Source organism: Oryctolagus cuniculus, chromosome 8, assembly GCF_964237555.1.
Source record: "Oryctolagus cuniculus chromosome 8, mOryCun1.1, whole genome shotgun sequence".
In the NCBI taxonomy this organism is placed as follows: Eukaryota; Metazoa; Chordata; class Mammalia; order Lagomorpha; family Leporidae; genus Oryctolagus; species Oryctolagus cuniculus.
In genome coordinates this window covers 6928766-6935457 of record NC_091439.1, presented here as the reverse complement: position 1 = coordinate 6935457, position 6692 = coordinate 6928766, and the positions used below count along the sequence as shown (strand labels likewise).

The 6692-nt window shown below is 40.3% G+C and overlaps 1 pseudogene; it reads right to left on the bottom strand.

Moving 5' to 3' along the window:
* Positions 1 to 2014: 2014 nt before the first annotated feature.
* LOC127483376 (U2 spliceosomal RNA) lies at positions 2015 to 2148 on the bottom strand (annotated as a pseudogene).
* Between the last annotated feature and the right edge of the window lie 4544 nt (positions 2149 to 6692).

Below are 6692 nucleotides of genomic sequence, written 5' to 3'. Positions count from 1 at the left end.
TTCACTATGAAACAGAAAAAAATTACTAGAGGGTGAAAGTATTGTACTTCTTATTTATCTATGTGGAAAACAATGGCAGATTTCTGACCATTCTGGCTACTCAGTTAGGACTGCCTACTTATTGACGGAGTTACAAATTTGGAAAGTCAGAGAAGTATACTTTTGGTCATCAGGGAAATATATTTGATCCCCTAAAATCTGACCTCACTAGTGCAAACTGTTTCCCCCATCTTCTCACTTTTTTTAAATTAAAAATTATAAATTTTTAATAAAAATAGTCAAAATTGCATGGACTGTTGATGACTGCTAAAAATATAATACATCACCCTCTTTTCCATTTTCACACATATGAGTCTCTACTGGTACCTCGTTTGTGCTCCAACACATTTCTCCAAGGTGTTCGGTTCTTGTCTTTTCATCAATATCTGATACTTCAAAACCATTCAGTGGCAATGCCTTGCCCATCTCCTGATGTGAATGCCAGACGGAGAAGCATCCGTGTACTTTTCAGGTTTCCCCACGGTGGCAAAAGCTCAAGCTGTGAAGCCTCAGACTCAGAATTCCTTTAACCTCATTCCGAAACTGTCATATGCGGAACCAAGTCGATTTCCTGAGGGAAGTAAACAAAACAACCCTAATTGTACCATCTGTATCAAAACAATCTTATGGAGTCATGACATTCATTGTTTTTCTCTCTCTTGAACTATGTAATTAGTGAATCAGAATCCAAGTGGTACAGATACCACGCTGTCCTTCCTTCCCTCTCTTTTTCTCTGGAGCTTTTACAAAACCAAACAATCAAGCAAGCTCCTGTTGGGCACCTCAACTCCATGTCTGACTGGCAAGCCACCTCTCATATAAACATTTTTATAAATCATGATTAGGCTTAAGAATGAGTGGACCATGTGTCTGGAGCAGATATTCATTTCTTCTTTAAATTCTTCTGTCCACTATGTTTTCATCCCCAGGCAGTTAACCTGTATGAGGTACATCAATGGCTTCCTTCACTGTGACTTTCAGTTGAATGCAGCCAACAGGAAGCCTGGAGTCCAGGTGGTTAGAGGAGAGCAGGGTGAGATTAGAAGATTTCTTCTGTTGCTTCCTGCTTGATAGGTATCTCAGGTGATCTGAGTCTTCCTACCAAAGCTCCCTGCATCTCTCAAGGTGGCTTCCTCTCCATGACTGTCTCCTTTTGTGTGAGGTACCTGATTCATCATTCAACTTCAGGACACTAACAGCTCTGTAATTATAAACATTGGATTATTTTACTAACTTTTATGATTTTCCTCATTCACATATACTTAAAAGTAAAATATCCTTAGAGCATCCTGTTTGAACGTGCCATCTGTTTTCTCCAGGGACCTGGACATAGAATAATTCGTTACTCTATTTGGCCCTAGGAAGCTGAACTGTGCAATAGGATTTACAGAGTGGGTTGCTCATAGACTTGGAGAGCAAAGAATATGTGCATCACAAAAGGATGGATGGGACGTGGGTAATTGTTTACGGGAAGATAGTAATGTTATGTCACCTAGCATTCATTTTCACTGGTGGTAGCGGAGGAGAAACAGGAGCTGAAGGACAATTGGCTCACATTTAGTTGTTGATTATAAGCAACTGAACTATCAGCTGCTTCTTCTGGTTCTAGAGAATAAACAGGGAACATGAGAAGTGAACTATTAAGATTATGCATGGAAAAACTAGAAGCCTTCCTTGAGGGTTTGAATGTCTACCTCTGACATGTAGCAGTTGTGAATTTACAACTTGTGGGAAACCTAAGCTTCACTCTTAAATAACCCAGATTGGAAGTGACAATCAAATGCCCTACCACACATATATAATTTCATGATATTATGGATCCCTGATGCATAGAGCAAAGGCATTGATAGACATGGAAAAACTGAAAGCATTGAAATCCCCCTTTCTCCAGAATTCTCATGCAGGTAAAAGAGCTTTCAACTCTTATAAGAATCATTTATTATTTAAATAATAATGGTAATGAAATCACAAAAATGATTAATGTCTAAACATGGGACAATTAACTCCCAAGACAAAGCTAATTCTCAACCCCACCGTTCTCATTGTCTCCACACTAAAAATACACTTGATACTACACACTTGATCTTAGCCAAAAGGCCGAGAAGCGATCCCACACTAAAAATAAATGTTAGATCCCACAGTATCCTCAAGAGAAGTAGAAAGGTGAGAGTGGATTTGATAGCCTCTAGAGCACAATACTAAATTGGCACATTATGTTGATGACACCATGCCTGTCTTGAACGAAAAGTTTCAAACCTGTTGAGCCTTGGGATGATAGATAAATTCTTTAAAAGTTAGGGATCTTCCCCATTGGTGAGGTTTCTTAGGTGTCCAGGGATCTAAGATGAGAAGTACCCTATTACCTACTCCAGAGGAAGAAGCAACGCTTGTTAGCACTCTTGATTTTGCAGGCCGTGTGTATGACATTTGAGCACACTGTTCTGATACATGTAAATGTAAGGCTGACTGACCCAGATAACTAAGGCTGATGGACTCAGAGAAGCAAGATGGAGCAGCTAGTTCAGGGTACAGTGCACGCTGACACTCAAGACTTGAAATCCAGTAGACCCAATTGTATTGAAGTGTTTTGGGGGCACTTAGAGATGGAAATACAGAGATTATGGCCACTTTGGCAAGAAAATTCCAGCACAGGTGCCCAGGTTTGAAATAAAACCTTGACCCCCCCCCCCAACTCTGCTGCAAATTTTTTTTGTCCTTTTCATAAGTAGCTTCTGACTTTGCACTTGGCCTTGGTATAAACTGAATTTTGGTCCACAGTACATCTCAAAATACTGCAACTCTGATCTTCTTCCCATCCTGAAGAAAGGAGAAGAAATGGAATCTTATTCATTGAACCTAAAATTGTACATGCACAGCAGTAATCATTACAAAATAAAAGTAGTACAGGAGTGAGACTTATTAAGACACCAATAAATTCCATGAGAAGATGATTCCAACTTCCAAAGTATCTTTTCCTACAGCTTTCCTATCACTGCTTTAATAGACACTCAGGACTTACATGGTAGTTCCCATTACCTATTTTCTCAGGAGGAAGAGTGCAGGCTTGGTTTACTGTTGGAAGGTATGTCCTGTGAGCACCAGCTGGAAGTTAACAGCTGTCACACAAGACCCAACCAGGAGTGAACATGAAAGACACTGATAAACTAGCTGGGCAGTACTTTAAATGGTATCCCATGATTTTCAACTTTATGTGAGTATACTAACATACAAGCATGGGCAAGAGCAATGGATTTTTCAGCTGCCAAACACTGTAAAGAATGGAACTGGAGCACTAGTTACTAGGAGAAGGATTATGGGTGGGAATGGAGTGGGCAGATAATTATTCTTCATAGATGCCCATCAGAGGGCTTCATAAAATAAGTTTGTAAATATTTATGCCCTTTCTTTTTTTGTATATTTGATATTAATTCTTTAAATGTTTGAGAGAATTCACCAGAGAAGCTATTGATTAGTGGGTTTTCTTTGTTGAGAGTTTCTTGATTACCCTTTCAATCTCCTTATTATTTACAGTTCTGTTTGTATTTTAAGTTTCTTCATGATTTATGTTTCCAGTAATTCATCGCTTTTTTCTAGGTTCCCCAATGGTTGGGCCCATAATTGTTCACAAGAGTTTTTAATAATCCTTTTTACTTCTATGCATCTGCTGTGGTGTAGGTATGGTTTGAGTGTGCCCCCAAGGGTTCATGTGTTGGGACCTGGGCCCTTGCTGGGGAGGTATTGGAAAGTAGTGTGGAATCTTTCAGAGGTAAGGCCTAGTGGGAGGCAATAAGGTCATCATGGTCACCGCCCTTGGAGGGAATTGATGTCGTTCTCATTTGACCCTGCTTAGGCCTTGGGAGATGATTGTTATGAAAAAGCAGGCTTCTCCCCTCCTCCATCTCCTTCTCAGTCTTCCTGTCTTTCCATGTGATCTCCTCTCTCACAGGTACACCTGTCACAGTGTCATCCTCCATGTGACACAGACAAGGAAACGTCATTAGAGCCAAGGGGATACTGGGGCATTAGCAGGGACCTGTATCAGAAATGGAGTAGCCAGGACTAGAGCCAGCACTATGGTATAAGATGCAGGCATCCGAAACAGTGGCTTAACCTATTGTGCCACAGGGGCCGCCTCTCCTATTTTCTTACTCTGGTTGCAAGCTTGTCATATTATCTTCTCAAAAATCCCATTTAAAGTTTCTTTTTTTCTAATGTTTTTGTGTTCTCTATTCTTAATCTGCTCAATTTTGGCTTAGTTCACTCTTTCTCCAATTCATTGAGGTATAAAATTAGGTTGCTCATTTGAGATTTTTTTTCTTTTTTAATTCAAGCATTTGTCACTACAAATGTCTCTTAGTATTGCTATTACTGCACCCCGTGAGTTTCTGTATGTTGCATTTCTATTTCTCTCAAACTCTTCTCATTTCTATTTTGATTTATTTGACTAATTTGCTGTTCAAAGTTTTGTTACTTAATTTCAACGTATTTTTCAATTTTCCAATTATCCTTCTCTTATTGATATTATCCATTATTATATATTATGATTGGAAAAGATGCTGGCATGATATCAATCTTCCTAATTTGTTAAGAATTATTGTGTGATCTAACACATATTATAGCAAATATATATTCTGTTGCTGTTTGATCAAATATCCTATGTATGATTTTTGAGTTCATTTCATCTATGCTATTGTACAAGTCCACTTTTTACTTAAAATTTTGCATCTAGTTTTTCTATTCATTATTGAAAATAAGGTATTGAGGTATCCTACTATTATTGTCTTGCCCCTATTTCTTGTAAGCATTTAAAATGCTTGCTTTATATATTTAGGTGCTCTAGTTGTAGGTATATGTGTGTTGAATTGTTATGTGTTTCTGGTAGATTGACTCTTTTATAGTTATTTATGTATGTGTATATTTGTGTATATAATTATATAATGTCCTTTCTTGTCTCTTTTGAGAATATTTGACGTGTTTTGTCTGATATAAAGGTATCTGCTCCTGCTTTCTTTTGGTTACTATTTTTAAATTTTTAAAAATCTTTTCGCTTTGCCTGCGCCTTGGGTGGCTCAATAGGCTAATCCTCCTCCTGCAGCACCGGCACACCGGGTTCTAGTCCTGGTCGGGGCGCCGGATTCTGTCCCAGTTGCTCCTCTTCCAGGCCAGCTCTCTGCTGTGGCCAGGGAGTGCAGTGGAGGATGGCCCAAGTGCTTGGGCCCTGCACCCCATGGGAGACCAGGAGAAGCACCTGGCTCCTGGCTTTGGATCTGCGCAGCTCTGGATGTTGCAGCCATTTGGGGAGTGAACCAACGGAAGGAAGACTTTTCTCTCTGTCTCTCCCTCTCACTGTCTATAACTCGACCTCTCAGATAAATAAATAAAAATATTTTAAAATTAAAATACATTCATTTTACCAACAATTTTAATTGGGAAATTTAATCTGTTTATATGCAAGCTTATTACCATAAATATATTCTTACTCCTATGTTCTTTTTTGCTGCTCAACTTTGTGGTTTGGTGGTTTTCAGGGTTGATAGGACTGATTCTCTTCTCTTTCCATGTGATCTCCATGTGATTTTTTTTTTTTAAATCTCCTATTTGAAGGCCAGCGCCGTGGCTCACTAGGCTAATCCTCTGCCTTATGGCGCCAGCACACCGGGTTCTAGTCCCGGTCAGGGTGCCGGATTCTGTCCCGGTTGCCCCTCTTCTAGGCCAGCTCTCTGCTATGGCCCGGGAAGGCAGTGGAGGATGGCCCAAGTGCTTGGGCCCTGCACCTCATAGGAGACCAGGAGAAGCACCTGGCTCCTGCCATTGGATCAGCGCGCCGGCCGTGTCGGCCATTGGAGGGTGAACCAACGGCAAAAGGAAGACCTTTCTCTCTGTCTCTCTCTCTCATTGTCCACTCTGCCTGTCAAAAAAAAAAAAAAAAAAAATCTCCTATTTGAGTGGGTTTTATACTTTCCCTTGTTCTCCATTATGGCCGTTATTGTCCTTTTGCTTCTAGACGTAGCACGTCCATAACACTTCCATTAGCATATTTTTTTGGTAATACTGATGTTATGATGAAGATGAATTGCCTCAGTCTTTGCGTCCTTTTAAAAATCCGTTTCTCTCTCACATCTGACAGATAGCTTTGCTGGGTATTGTGTGCTTATATGGGCAATTATTTTTTCATGAATTTGAATGTGTCACCCCATCCTCTCCCGGCCTGTGCATTTTCTGTTGAGAAATATACTGCTAGTCTAATGGGAACCCTATTAAGGAGTTCCCTTAACTGTGACTTGGTGCTTTTCTGTTTTTTATGATTCCCTAGATGTAATTTTGGACAATTTGAATAGAGTATGCCTCAGAGAATATTATTTTTGGCCAAATCTCTTTGTATTCTTTTGAGCCTCTAGGAGCTACATATTCATGTTTTCCTCAAGATTTGAGAAGTTTCAGGTAGTATTTTTTTTTTTTTTTTGACAGGCAGAGTGGACAATGAGAGAGAGAGACAGAGAGAAAGGTCTTCCTTTTGCCATTGGTTCACCCTCCAATGGCCGACACGGCTGGCGCGCTGCCGCCGGCCTACCGCGCTGATCCAGTGGCAGGAGCCAGGTGCTTCTGCTGGTCTCCCATGGGGTGCAGGGCCCAAGCACTTGGGCCATCCTCCA